This window comes from Tiliqua scincoides, chromosome 1 (genome assembly GCF_035046505.1).
Source record: "Tiliqua scincoides isolate rTilSci1 chromosome 1, rTilSci1.hap2, whole genome shotgun sequence".
NCBI lineage: Eukaryota > Metazoa > Chordata > Lepidosauria > Squamata > Scincidae > Tiliqua > Tiliqua scincoides.
In genome coordinates this window covers 188556833-188571630 of record NC_089821.1, presented here as the reverse complement: position 1 = coordinate 188571630, position 14798 = coordinate 188556833, and the positions used below count along the sequence as shown (strand labels likewise).

Here is a 14798-nt window from a genome sequence, read left to right as displayed (position 1 = left end):
TATTACTGATGTATCAGTTTGTGTAATTGATATAAAGCTTGCCTTCCTTTTATTTTATTTTCTTAAAAAGTTGTCTTCTTCATCTGTAAAAAGATGTTGCAGCATTGTTTGCACAGTCATGCAAGTCAATGTATCTGATTTATGTCATAAGAACATAAGAACAGCCCCACTGGATCAGGCCATAGGCCCATCTAGTCCAACTTCCTGTATCTCACAGTGGCCCACAAAATGCCCCAGGGAGCACACCAGATCACAAGAGACCTCATTCTGGTGCCCTCCCTTGCATCTGGCATTCTGACATAGCCCATTTCTAAAATCAGGAGGTTGCGCATACACATCATGGCTTGTAACCCGTAATGGATTTTTCCTCCAGAAACTTGTCCAATCCCCTTTTAAAGGCGTCCAGGCCAGACGCCATCACCACATCCTGCGGCAAAGAGTTCCACAGACCAACCACACGCCGAGTAAAGAAATATTTTCTTTTGTCTGTTCTAACCCTCCCAACACTCAATTTTAGTGGATGTCCCCTGGTTCTGGTGTTATGTGAGAGTGTAAGAGCATCTCTCTATCCACTTTATCCTTCCCATGCATAATTTTGTATGTCTCAATCATGTCCCCCCTCAGGTGCCTCTTTTCTAGGCTGAAGAGGCCCAAGCGCCGTAGCCTTTCCTCATAAGGAAGGTTCCCCAGCCCAGTAATCATCTTAGTCGCTCTCTTTTGCACCTTTTCCATTTCCACTATGTCTTTTTTGAGATGCGGCGACCAGAACTGGACACAATAGTCCAGTTGTGGCCTTACCATAGATTTGTACAACGGCATTATAATATTAGCCATTTTGTTCTCAATACCTTTTCTAATGATCCCAAGCATAGAATTGGCCTTCTTCACTGCCGCCGCACATTGGGTCAACACTTTCATCGACCTGTCCACTACCACCCCAAGATTTCTCTCCTGATCTGTCACAGACAGCTCAGAACTCATCAGCCTATATGTGAAGTTTTGAATTTTTGCCCCAATGTGCATGACCTTACACTGACTGACATTGAAGCACATCTGCCATTTTGCTGCCCATTCTGCCAGTCTGGAGAGATCCTTCTGGAGCTCCTCACAATCACTTCTGGTCTTCATTTCTCCAGTGGTCCCTATATGTAGTGGTCTTTGGGCTGTATTTTGCAAGCATGAAAGAAGATTATGCCACACAAGATATAAGAATAGAAAATGTAACTGTTATTTATTTCAAAAATTCACAAATTGCCTTTCATCCTTGAATCCCAAAGGACTTTACAAAATGAATCATAAAAGAATATAGGAAGACCCCAACATCCACAGATCTGGCATCCATTGTTATCTGTGGTTTCTGCAGTACAGGGGACTCACCTTAAAAACATCTGGAAAGTAAAGACAAAAGCCTGCAATAGCTTCCCCTGCCATTGCCCAGTGAAATCGCTGTGTTTTGAGGACTCCAGGCACTCTTCTGAACTCCCTGCAGCCTCTTCTGGGTCGCACAGAGGTTCTTCCCTTCTCCCAAGTTCACCCCAGAATGCATTAAAAAAGAATTATATGCTTTGAACGAATGTTCCATATTTATTCCTCTACCGTGGTAAGAAAAAATTTCAGGAAATTCCCAGTTTACTGCCATTTAACAAAGGAAATAAACATGGTTAAGTCTTGATTTTTGTTTCTTGCTGCCTCTGTTACCATAATATCCCAAGCGGTTTACAACAGGGATTTTGTTATGAAAAGGATAGCACTTATAAGTGTGCCGTGTTAAGAGATGTAGATCAGTGGGACTAGAATCTCAACACTACTCCTATCATTCTTTGGCTATGTTGCATCCTAGGGATCAAGCTCAGCATCTTTGGGATTATTTTCAAAATGGCCTCAACAAGCTACTGGGGGCACCTGACTCTCTCAAAAGCATCCTGCCCAGTGCAACTTGCTGAACTGCTAAGTAAATGGTGCTCTCCAGCAGGGTGACTCTATGAAACACATTGCTTCTGTTGGCAAGGTCTTTGCCCGAACCGTTTTATCGAGCAAACCTAATCTGACGCTTGTTCTGCAACCTACCTGTCAGCTATACATGATTTACCGTTGTGAAAGGGTAAATCCACCAAATAAGCTTTAAGAAAAAAAATAAGGCAATGTTCAAAACCATTTTCATGTGTACTGGGCACCTGCTGCTCACCACCCCATAGTTGTTCAGAAAAATATGTGATCCCTGAAGAACATCAATGTACATTTATTTTCTGGTTGAAACACTCCACTTCTGAAAGTACAGCTTCTTTTTTTTCCCTTGAATGAACTTTCCTCTCCATATTTCTTTCTTTGCAGGTGGTGACTAGAAAAAAAAGGAAAAGCTATTTATACAGATTTGCAGGATTTTTTCCCCCTTCATATTGAACCAAGAGGAAAAAATAGAATGCTAAAAAAAAAGCCTCCCCTAATTAGTACTGAAATACCTTAATTTGCATTGTTTCTTCTTTAATTTGGAACATCACATATGTATGAAGTGTGTGTGTATCTATCTATATAAATATATGTATGTATATCTTTGTCTTTAGGATAACTTGTCAGATTTAAGGCTTATTTAAAATAAAAAGAAAGCCGAAGCAATTTTCTTTATTCCATTTCAGTCTCCTAAGGCCTATTTCCCCCTGGTGAGTTCATAGCAACAGGGGGGTTTAAGGGGATTCAGCTTTCTGCAAATTAATGTCTCACATCATGAAAATTCAGGACTTTTTTCCCCTCCTATCTTGAAAAGTAATACAGTGAGTGCGAGTATTATTTCTTGCCAGCGGGTGGAAGATGAATGATTTTGTCACAGTTTTACTGCTTGATGAGCAGTGTCCTGAGGGTCAGGCTTAAGTCTGTGTCACTATGCTGCTCATTACTCTTGAGCTAAATAAGGGCTGATTGGATCTAAATTGCCTAGCACATGGGCCACAGATGAGCTCAGTGAGGAGGGGATGACCTGCTATTCAGGCTGGGAGTAACCCTGGTGTGCAAATGCTGCATTAGAACACCGTGGGAGAACGAGAGGCTACCGACTGCTGCCAGCAAAAGAAATCGAAATGTAAAAAATTCTTTGATGCTGCAGTGTTAGAATTTGAAATGTCGGAAGTGACAGGTTGATGGTACTTATCGGCTTTGGCTGGATTAGAGAACAGTGTCATCTTGCTTATATAATGACAGAAGAATGAAGCGAGTTCCTAACTACTCCACATTGCTTAGTGGGGGCTTCTATCAGGGTCGCTGCTGCCTCCTACTGGCAGCCTTTATGCTGGAAATGCAAATGGCGTTAGCAGAAAAATCTATGTGTACCTCCTCTTTCTCCTACCTCCCCCCTCAAAAAAACCCCCAAAAGTCAAAAGAGCGAGAAGGGAGAAAAGTATCATCAGGAATGTACAGAGGAAAGATGGCAAAAAGATGGCATTCTTTTTTTATTTATTCTATTCCTTTTGGGAGCATTCATGCCAATCTCCTACCATGAGTCCTATTTGAATGAAATTTTCAGAAGAGCAAAAAGGATGGGTGCAAAACCTGTGAGTGAGTGGGAAGAATACTGTGCACCTGGAATTTTTGATACCATAGTTACGACAGGTTAACCATAAGGAAGAAGGGAACAGGAGTATATAGAGCTGATATTCTAATTCCAGGGAATGCAATGCTTATCTAATGATGGGGTTAGGGTTGTCCTGATCATTCTTTGGGGAAGTAAAAGTACCAGGCTGAGGGTAAAAGTACCCTCCGACTGAATAGAGATTTGAAAAGGCCTCCGAATCCTTGTTGGCTTAGTCAAGAGCAGTGGTTACCAAACTGTGAGTCATGACTTCCCATGTGTAAGTGTGGAAACCATCCATTCTTCTGCCGCCCTACACAATGAATAGGATTGTAGCCCTAATGGTGAGCTGTGGTCAATGGCCTAGTCAAGTGAGCCGCCAGCCAAAAATGTTTGGGAACCACTGGTCAAGAGGATGAGCAAGAATGGTCAGTATACGCAGAGACTACAGGGTTCAGGGGGAAAGATGGTGGAGGAAATGAGACAGGTCACACTGTCGGTTGATCAGCGTGTAGAAAAGGTAAACAGAGAAGAGGAAATAGGCCTATACTGCTATGTTGAGGAAATGCCAAGGCAACAAGACTGGGGATTCCAGGTGGCGATTGATGAACAGTAGGCACAAGAACTGAGTTCCCAAGAAGGCACAACAAATAAGCCAAGAGTAGATCCAAAGGGATACCTGGAGTCCAGTTCAAGGGGGAAATCTGGGAAAGAGGTGCAGTGGGGTTAGAGCCTATGGTGGCCTGGGTACACAAAGGTCCTGTTGCACTATGACCTTGAAAACACCTTGCATGTTGGGACATCTAAGACCCTCCCCTCAAAATGATTTCCTGACTTGAATTCTTGGCACTCAACTCAGTGTGGCCCTGGTGCTGCCTTTCCAGGAGGGAGCAAAAATTGTATTTGGGTCTGAGATGGATCACTGGGAGGTCATGAAAGCTGCATCCCAATGTGACTCAAAGCCTTGGGTAAGGACAAGGGTGGGAAGGGTTAGTGGAAAAGAACTGCTGGAATCTTGTGAAGTCTTCCTCTCAGTTTAGTTGAGGTGGTTCTTTGGTTTGAGTGCAAGAGATCCATTCTGATTGCGAGTAGTGCAGTCAAGATCTGGAACTGTATAGTCGGAGTTCAGGCAGGCAGGAAACTGATTTGAAGGAATTTTTATCCACACTGGAAGAGGAATTAAGACCCTTTCTTTACCAATTTCCTTGGGACACTTTCTGGACCCATATGCAAATAATGCTTGCCCAGACAAGTACATGTCTCCAGTAGCCCTAGTAAATGGGGAGTCTTGGAAGCCATGGTTATGAGATCTATCTCCATTCAGTTGCTGCCTGTTGCACTCTTTTTCACCCGGAGACAGTTGCCCATTTAGTAAGTCAAAGATTACTGTGCTTTCCAGCCATGTTTTGTGCAGGTGAGGTATATATTAATTTTGCATGAAATGTAAACGTCGGGCATAATAGGAGGCCAACGTAGACCAGCTGTATGAAAAGGTTAGAAACGTGCTTTGAACAAGTTGTGATGGCCAGAGGCATCATGAGATTTTGATTCGTCTTCTGGGCCTCTGCTGGATTCTAAATGAAACTGTCTACATCCATAATGCTGAATGTTTGCAAAAAAAAAGGGGGGGGAGCAAATATATTCAGCACTTTGTAGATTGCAGATCAAAGTTTTTATCAGTTCTCAGTCTGAAAAACCATGTGGGGGAAGAAGAGCAGTTGAATCGCCACTGGGAAGAAAAATGTGTTGTCTTGATTCTTTCTGAGAAGGAAAATACCTTTCTTGTACTACTTCTGCTTGAAAAGGAGCCTGTATATTTCTTATCAGGGTTAATGATAGTCTTAAGGGCAGTGCTGAATTTCGATCAGTTACCATAACATTCAGATGTGATCATAGATGTATTGGCTTGCTGGGTGGAATTGTGTGGTGGGCCTCTATTCTCCAGCTTTCCAGTGATGAATGTTAGAATGTAAGCTCTTTGAGTTCAGGGACTTGTCCTCTTCTCTTTTGTGAAGTGTCATGCACATTTATGGTGCTATATAAAGTCTTTTGAGACTGAAGGTTGCCAACACATAAATAATAAACTTTTTTTTTCCAGGGAACACTCCTGTTTCTCATCTAATTCTTGTACAGAGACAGACTTTTCCAATCTGCTGTGTCATTAAAGGTCACTTAACCCCACAGAAAAAGATTTGAGAAGAGGCAACAATACCTTCCCCTCCTTTTTCTGTGAATCTCCCTCGGGATTCAGTTTGTCACTGCCTGGGAATAGTAGGTGGAGGTGCAGAGGCCAGGGTTGCTTTAAATATCACTTGCAAGAGCCAAGCTGAACTGGCACTTCACCTTGCACCAGATAAATAAAAAGTTCCTTATGCATTTGTGTCTTTTCTGTAGGGTAGGGAATGCAACTTTTGGTGCGTGCATTTATGAACATTGCGTAAAAGTAGTTGATCGACTCCCTCTGAGCTTCGCTGTCCTCTTCTAAGTTTGCAATGGGAGGAAGGAGACCTAAAGCTGAATTTCATTTCAATAGACTTTGTTACAAAAGGGGTTTTGCAGGATTGCTGTGCCCCTTTTGGGAAGTTGGGCCATTGAGAGCACAATTGTTACTGCTTAGCAAAAGATCTTTTCTAAACAAGCACATTTCTGAAAAGTCCTCAGTAGCTCCGTCTCCATGTAAATTAACACTGTAAATTGTGCAGCAAGAGAAGGGGGGGAGGAATTAAAATAATTCCAATAAATGGTTTAATTTATGCCTCAGCAGTTAAGCATGCTCCTGGTTAACAGAAATACCCTTCGGCTACACAGGATTTTGGAGGGTTGTAGGGCACTCATTTGCACATAAATAGCCATTAACTGATAAATTCCCAGAGGTCTCCTGTTGCATGCTAGTGGTTTTGACCTACTTAGCTAGCTTAAATTTGTTTTACAGAATTATTATAATTCCATCCTTGGCACTTAAACTTTGTGATTAATGCATGCCTCACAATACAATTAAAGTATAATTACACAGATTTACAGTTTGCTATCATGGTGTTATTGTTATTACAAAAGAGCTGGGTTTGGCAAATATTAGAAGAATTAGGGTGCTGATACCCATCACTTTGCCGTTATTAAGTGATTATGTTAAATGGGACCCCTTTATGTCTGAAAAATATGTTGGAGAGAGGTGAAACATTAACACATTAGACAGCTTTAAAGTGATTGTGCAGGAGCCATAAAGTAATTTCTGTTGCACATCCATGGCTGATAGGATGCTTCTATTAATCTCCATACTAGAGGTGAAATGTAGCAGAGCAACCTACTGTTCTTTTGCTTTTAAATCTCTCCATTAAGATGTACTGTCGGAGGCTGTGTTGGTTTTATAAGAACAGTTGCCATAAGTAATGTTTATCTGGAGTAACGTGAACCGAAAATCTAGAATAGTAGTTGATCTAAGCACAGATTGGGAGTTGGTTGTACCTGGGTGTCACCTTGGCTCTCTGCTGATCCCAGTGTGGCTCTGTTCAAGCAAACAATCCCTTCCGTTTAGTGCTGGATCAGTTTGCAGATCAGTTTAAGTTCTGCGAACTGCATGTAGTCCAAGCATGCCATAGAACAGGATGAAGATTAATGAGCAGGTCGTGGCTGCTGAAGTAGTCTACATGGGTCAATGCCAATTTGCAGCTTCTGTAATGTGTATCTGACCTGACCTCTCTGCACTGTAACACAGATCTGACCTACATGGTGTGCACCAACAGCATATGGAAATTGGTGTAGAAGCCCTGTAACAGTGGGTTATTCCACTGAACCACTGTACTGTTATGAAAATGGGTATATTTCTCAACTTATCCTGATGAGCGACGTGGATGCTTAGCTCTGTAAATCAAGCTCCTTTGCTTTGATGTCCCAGTACTTTTACTGCAGGATGTTATGCTTTCAAAGGGCATGGCTGTTGCTGCTTCATCCTGGCAGGCCCTATTGCATGGAACCGTTCTTGCCTAGTTAAATTGTATTAAAATGATTGATGTTGCATACAAAGTGACCAGAGCAAGCTCCTTTTTACTCCCCTTTTCATACCTCTAAACTCAAGTTCACCTGATGTAATTGATTGGGTCAAGATGGACAAAGGAAAGAACTTCTTTGTTATGGGTTGCTGCTCTTGGTGGTTCCAAAGCCTTGGTTGAGAGGCTGTTCAGGGGATGTGGGGGGCTGTGACTTAAGCAGGAGGATTGAAAAACTCTAATGGGGGCAAACAGAATTCACTTATGGAATTTGCTACGATTTCATGGCAGAGATGGTTTCTTAGGTGTGTGTATGTTTAAGTGTCAGACAAGTACATGGAGGGCATGTCTGTCCACAAATTGTAGATAAGATAGCTAAATGAAAAACTCATGGACAACTATGTGTTGTTGAAAACCCAATCACTTGGTAAACTGTCTGTGTTTGTATCCCTTTTTGAAAAAGGACATACCAGCGGTAGAACATGTGGTTTGGGTTCCGAAGACCACGGTTTCACTTCAAGTAGAGTTGGGAAGGATAAGAGAATGTTAGAGTTGAAAGTTTACCTTGGAGGTCATCTAGTCCAATCCCCCCAGCTCAGTTCTGGCAAGCCCTAGAAAGCTGCAACCAGCCAGAGTAGAGAGTCCAGCGGTTTGCTTCTGTGTAAGACAGTTCATGTAGTCTGAAGCAAACATGAAATGTTTATGCTTTTTCAATGTAGTATATTGGTTCCTTAAAGCTAATATTTTCAACCGGTTGGCTGATGTGATGCCATTCATTCTGGTTGTCTAGTACAATAAATTACAGTTACTAATGTTGAGAATCTGAAATGTGTAACAAATAACTCTGTATTTAAATAATGTGTAAATGTAGAGATCACGAATTTCAGCAGTTAACTTCCAAGAAACATTCATGTGATTTAGTTCTCAGACACAAGTTCATACTTGCAGTTTTGGAAAATTCAGCGATGCCAGGTAATGCCAAAAAAATTGGAAAATTTTAGCAGAAAGGAATGGTGAACAAAGAAGAGCAAGCTTACAGAACTGGCTTGCAACAGCTACCCTCCGTAAAGAGAAAAGTTAGCCTGCAATAATAAGAATCCTAATTAATTCAGAAACCCATTGATTTCTCTGCCTCTGTGCAGATTATATGCAGACTTGCTTCAAGGAGAAGAGTTTTATAAAATGTTTGCCGCATTCAGCAAGCAGTGCTGCTGCTGTAATACAGCTGCTTCCTCAGTGGTTTTTGTTGATCCTGTAGAGTGAAAGGACAGGAGGATCAGCTCAGGTCTAAATGAGATTACAGCTGGTTCGGCAGCTTATCTGGTCTAATGCCAACTAGTGTGGCTTTGCACGTCCTAAGGGGTTTACAACAGAAACTGTTTATTGAGTATCATCGGTTTACTCAACACAAGCAGGCTAATCCTTCCCAGCCTCAGCATGTTGTAGGATTGTGTGCGCGAGCCAAACCAAAAGCTGGTGTAGCCAGGGCCTCGAGAGCCCTTTGTCTCGCTCTGTATTGATTTTTTTCCTCCTTCCTTTTTAGATGCATTAAAGTCAGTAAAAATAAAACCTATAACCAGCCTTAGTGTGAGCAAAAGGTTAATCTGACCTAAAAATCTTACAAAAGCACCCATTAACCCTAGAAGGGATGGCAGCCGCTCTTTTCATTACCACGCAGGGATTTTTTTTGTCTCCCCTCCCCCTTCTTAGTTTGAATTTTGAGGAACAGGATGAGAAAAAAACAGCTTAAATATTTAATAATGTGATGGCTTGCAGTTCCTTTAAAAAAAAAAAAAAGAACCTTGTCCAGCAGCTGTTATCCATTTGAAATACCAAGTGGAGCTTGTGTAGGTGAAGGAGTTACAATTCTGCCATCCCATCTCAGAGCAAATGTCTTTCCTGTTATGAAAAAAGCAGCAGTGGTCCCTCTTGCTGCCGCCCCAGGATCTATGAAGCCCACCAGATTATGTGTCATGTTCTTTATTAATTTAGTTGGCTTTTTTAACTCCTCCCAAACCTGATGGCAATGTCATAGGAACTATTATTTAGCAGGTGTTCTGTCTTATGGCAAGGATCGCAGTAGAGCATTTGTCATGCGGAATGTCCCTGGTTCAGTCTCCAGCATCTTGAGGTAGGGCTGGAAAATCTCCTGTCAGAAACCTTAGACAGGCACTACCAGTCAGTGGAGGCATCACTGTCTTATACTAGCCAAAGGTGCCACTTGAGGTGAGGCAATTTCCTATAGTTTTATTTACATATTTTATTTTTCACATGTTTATACCACCCTTCCACCAAGGAGCTCAGGGCAGTGTACACTGTGCAGAGTTCCTATCCTCCTTTTGTCCTCACAACAACCCTGTGAGATAATGGAGGCTGAGAGATTGTGACTGGCCCAAGGTCACCTAGGAAGCTTTGTGACTGAGCAGGGATTTGAACCTGGATCTTCCAGGTCTTTAAAAAAAAATTATTGTTATTACTTTATTTTCAATTTCTATATTGTTGTGTCCAAGTAACGTGTCTATAGATGAACGCACGAGTGTGTACCAGGTTGAAGTCCAACTCTCAAACCACGGCACCATTCTGCCTCTTGAGATTCCCCTGTTTGCTGCTTAATCTGTATTGCCGTATTGTGTGTTACAGATTGGGAGTGTACAGAGATGTTCCTATAAGCACTACAGATGACCGCAACTGATTTTGTAACATTCCATGATTGTAGTTGCTTCACCCCTAGGTACTGACTCATTGTGTTGTTTCTGAGGCACAGGTAACATGTTGACAAGATTTCAGATAGACTGAGGGAGAACTGTTTATCTTGTAGCTACGTGTGTGCAAAATTCCCATGTGTACACTTGAAAGATGGGAGAATGTCAATTTAAATGGATTCTGCTAAAAATGATCATCATCTGCAACATAAAGCGTGTCCATAATTTAAACCTCCTAGACAAGTTGTGTTCATGATAAAATGTAATATTTATCCAATCGCTTCAATTTTATCAAACAGGCCTCAAAAGCAGTAGGTTCACTCATATAATAATGAATGTTTAGTGCATTTGGCAATAAAAGCTATTGCCAATGATTGCTTAAATTCTTTGTTCAATCATCTGAATGGTGCAGATCAAAGCAGTTTTTTGTCACTGTGAGACATTGCACCTACATATTGCTTCCCCACATGCACAGGTCGCTAAATGAATTACATTCACAGTTTTACAGCTTAGCTGGTGTTGGAACTTGTTAAATTGATACCCAGTGGTGGAACTCGTAAAACATTTTCCTGTTAGCGTGACCAAGCAGAGTTCACAATGTTGATGGTGGCTTTGATCTCAAACCATCAGTTCATATTCCACCACCACCCTCCCCTTAAAGTGTGTCTTGGAGCTGCTGGTATAGGTTTAGCAAACCTATAGTTGTCTCTGAATGACAGAAAATTAGCTCTCCTATCTATTGCTGGCTGGTGAGAACAATCTGAGTAGGGGATAGTTGCTGTCTAATAAAGCCACTTGCTAGAAGAGAAGATTATGCTAGATGAACAAAATATTTGCTCTTTCACAGTAGATTTCGTTCCATTAGAACAAAAAACCCCAAAGGTATTTCTTACCAAGCGGACATACAACACCTCATTTGCTAAACCTTTGCTACTGCACACACACCTCTGAAATTCAGATATCCAAGTAGGTTTTTTTAAAATCCATATGATAAATATTTATGTACATTAGTTCTGTGTCATATCTAAATGCCACATAGATTCCATGATGTGAAGAGTCCTATATGTCACTAATCCATTATATTTGGTGCAATTCTTCTTCTCAAAGGCTCTGCATCATGCTGGCCTGGTTGGGCTCAGGTACCTCACACAGTCCAGCCCTCATCCAGTCCAGCTGCATGATTTTTTTTCTAGTGCTACTTTCAGAAAGAGGATCTGGAAAAGACTAGCTGCTGCCAGAGAAGGCTGTCATATTGAAACTACTCTATCCTGTTAACTCTGTCCTGTTATACCTGCAGCAGTATAGCTTGAGACAGATGATGTGGCAGGATAAACTAGTCCTTGCTTCTGTTAACTCAGCTGTGCAAACTCTTATAATCTCTGGTACTTGACTGAGCCAGAAACAACCATAAGGCTCTGTGTAAGGGCCCAATCCTGCCCTGGAAAAAATTGTGCAAATACAGGATTTATGTGGTTGCATCAGGATATGGTTCCCCTCTTGGCCCAACAGAGCTGATAGCTTCTCTAGTGGTACTGGGGTTGAAATTGGCTCTTATTTATGGAGCAAGGACACTATTCATGTCCTTTCATTGCAGCTGGGATCCTTGCCTCTGAAAGCTAGCAGCTGCTGTGCCTGTCTTGTAGAAAAAGGGATCTTGGAGGCATTCGCCTTGTACAGCATGTCCATCTTCTAATATACTCATTTCCAGTATGAGTGAGTCCATTATGTCACTGTATCGTGTTTGTGATGCATTACATGTGGATAAGAGAAGGAAGCATTGACGGAGAGCTACTGTAGGATAGTGGCTGAAGGACTGAGGTATGAATCAGGATTTTCCCCAGTTTGAAATATGCCTGTGCCCTGAACTTGGTGTTTTTGTTTTTTTTTAAGATTGTGAACACTTTGGGGACAGGGAGCCACTTTTAAATTCATTTTCCCACGTTTTTATACCGTTCTTCCTTCAAGGAACTAAGGGTGATGTATATGGATCCTTCCCTCCTTTGGTCCCACCCTGTGAGGTAGATGAGGCTGAGAGATAGTAACTGGCCCAAGGTCACCCAGGAACACTAACTTGATAGTCAAGCCACTTCCTCTGAGCCTTGGTTCCCCAGTTTCAGTATGGGGATAGTAAAATCCCCTTTCTGTGCACACACTGAAAGCTCTATAGAAATGCTCAGTATTTATTGTTACTGGGGAATTTGGCAACAGAATGTAAAAGGTCATGTGTAGGCTTTGTGTGTGCCCCAGGGCACTTCAGCCACCCTTTCCATAGCCTCTTGCATCCCCTGAAAAACCACTCCAGAAAATTGTGGATGCTTCCTCCAGAATGGCACTGAATCAAGTGCAAGAGGCTGCATTCAGACATGAAAATCACAAAGGTGCATCTACATGCACAAAGCACTCTAAGTAACAGGCGCTCTGAATCTTGGCTTCCTTTTCCAAAAAGTAGTCTTTCATCCTTTTTGTTGTTCAGTCAAATATAAACATGCAAACTGCTAAGTAGATAACATTTCATATATTTTAAGCATTGTTAATCTTATACTAATTTACTGGTCTCCAAAGCCCTTCACACTCCTAAACAGAGTCTCAGGAAGACCCACCAGGGCATGTGCACTCTCAAGGAGCCCCAGAGCACTGGCACATACAATGAAGCGGCACAGCATCAACCCAATGCTGCATACTAGCAAAGAGCTGGAGCAGGAGGGGAATGAAGAAGGATAGCCACAAACAGGGGAGGCAGGAGGAATGGATGATCAGTGAGGGGGAAGATGGTGGCCACTTATGGTGTTATTGTGGAACCCCTGAAGGGAATCTCAAGGAGCTCCAGGGCTCCTAGGAGCTCAAGGGCTCCAGGGCTCCTTTGAGAAAAACTGGGAATAGCACATTGTTACTGTTATGAAAATTCTGACACTGTAGCATAGATGGCATTTTCTTGCACTATCTCAGTGTCTTAACTGGAAGGAAGTTCCATTAATGTTCAGTGGACTTGCCACGCAATTGACTTAGATTTGGGAAGTTGAACTGTATTATGTTCAGAGATTTGAGATTCCATTACTCAGTTGGTTCAAATGTTTGGGAAAGTAATATCACATAGTCCCCTGCAGGTGCCACGACCTCCAATGAAAGCAGTTCCTTGTCAGAATCTTCCCTCTACATGGAAATCACCTGCAAAGGGGTGGGGCCCTTGGGCACTAATGGAATGTCCCATTTTCTCAGTCAGGCATTGGTTTCAATACAGAAAGGGCCAAGAAACACATATGTACCCCAACCAATTAGTAACTGAAGCCCAAGAAAGATAGAAAAATGCAATCAAAGATCTCCTGCCTCACCATCTCCACCCTGTCATGGGTTGTGTAGGTAGGTCATCTACAGATTGTTGCTGGTTGAATTAACCTGCATCTTGACTTTTTCTCACAGGCATTTTTCTGTGCCCCTTTGCAAGAAAAAATCAATGGGGGAAAAATCAGCACCATGGGTGGGAAAGATTTTTAAAGCGGTTGTTAGCTTTTTGAGTTGCTGGGTGTATGTGTGTGTGTGTGTGTTTAAGACTCATTTCTTGAGTAATTGAGTCTGGAAGGGAATTGGGAAATGCAAAAGCCTCTTTCCGCTTCAGCCCTGTTTATGACCTGCCAGCAGTGCTAGTGTTATGAGATCTCTGACTCTCCTCCTTGTATGCCATTGTCTTATAAGTACCTTGACTCTGACTTTACACTGCTGTTTATAGAATTTAATAAAGCAAATGTAATAATGCTTGCCTGTGCCTTAATCTACAATCTCAATTGAGTTGACCAGGAGATAAATAGGAGCAAGAATGATAGTGCGTTGCCAGATTGTTTTTAATAAGCATGTTATTTAGTTGATCATCCCAGGGCAGGAATGCCTCGTATCCTCGTCTGCCAGACAAATTTATTAATGCTTTCTGCCCCTCCTCCCACCCATTTCTCTAAGAACATTGATTCCCTGCAGACACATCTCTATTGAACCTTTAGAAAGTCACAACTTCCAAATTAGATTAAGTAGTAGAAATTGTACTAGCAAAATCAAAGAAAATTGAGTGTGTTATTGAATTCATGCCATGATGAGACTGACATCGTAAGTTCTGGCCTTACTCCACTAGTAAGCATTGGGCATTGATGCCAAAGCAACCACATGACAAACCTGGGCAAAAAAATCTTTGTTTCATGGGTTATTTTTTCCCCATGCACTGAGGCTTCAAAAACGAGTCTTCAGTGGGAAACCATGTTACAGAGAATAATAGTTGTTTATCTATGTACCTGTTCCACTTCCTGTACTCCTTGCAGACAAAATTAATAGAAGCCCTGACTTTGGACTCTAAGCAGACTGACTTGTCAGTTGATAAATGCACACATTCTTTTTAGAGCTGCCTGTTTCTCATTTGGGCCTGATACATTAAGAGGTGCGTAATTAATGGTTGACATTAGTAATTAACATTAACTTTATGGTGCTTAATATGCCATCATTTATCCATCAAATAGCTGGTATGCATAAATGTCTTTGCATCAAGGCTTTAATTATGGAAAATGAGCATTCAGT

The 14798-nt window shown here is 41.8% G+C and overlaps 1 protein-coding gene across 1 annotated transcript in view; it reads left to right on the top strand.

Moving 5' to 3' along the window:
* Nucleotides 1-14798, top strand: part of MMS22L (MMS22 like, DNA repair protein) — a 78888-nt gene that overhangs the window by 41888 nt on the left and 22202 nt on the right. The gene's annotated exons all lie outside the window — the stretch shown is intronic.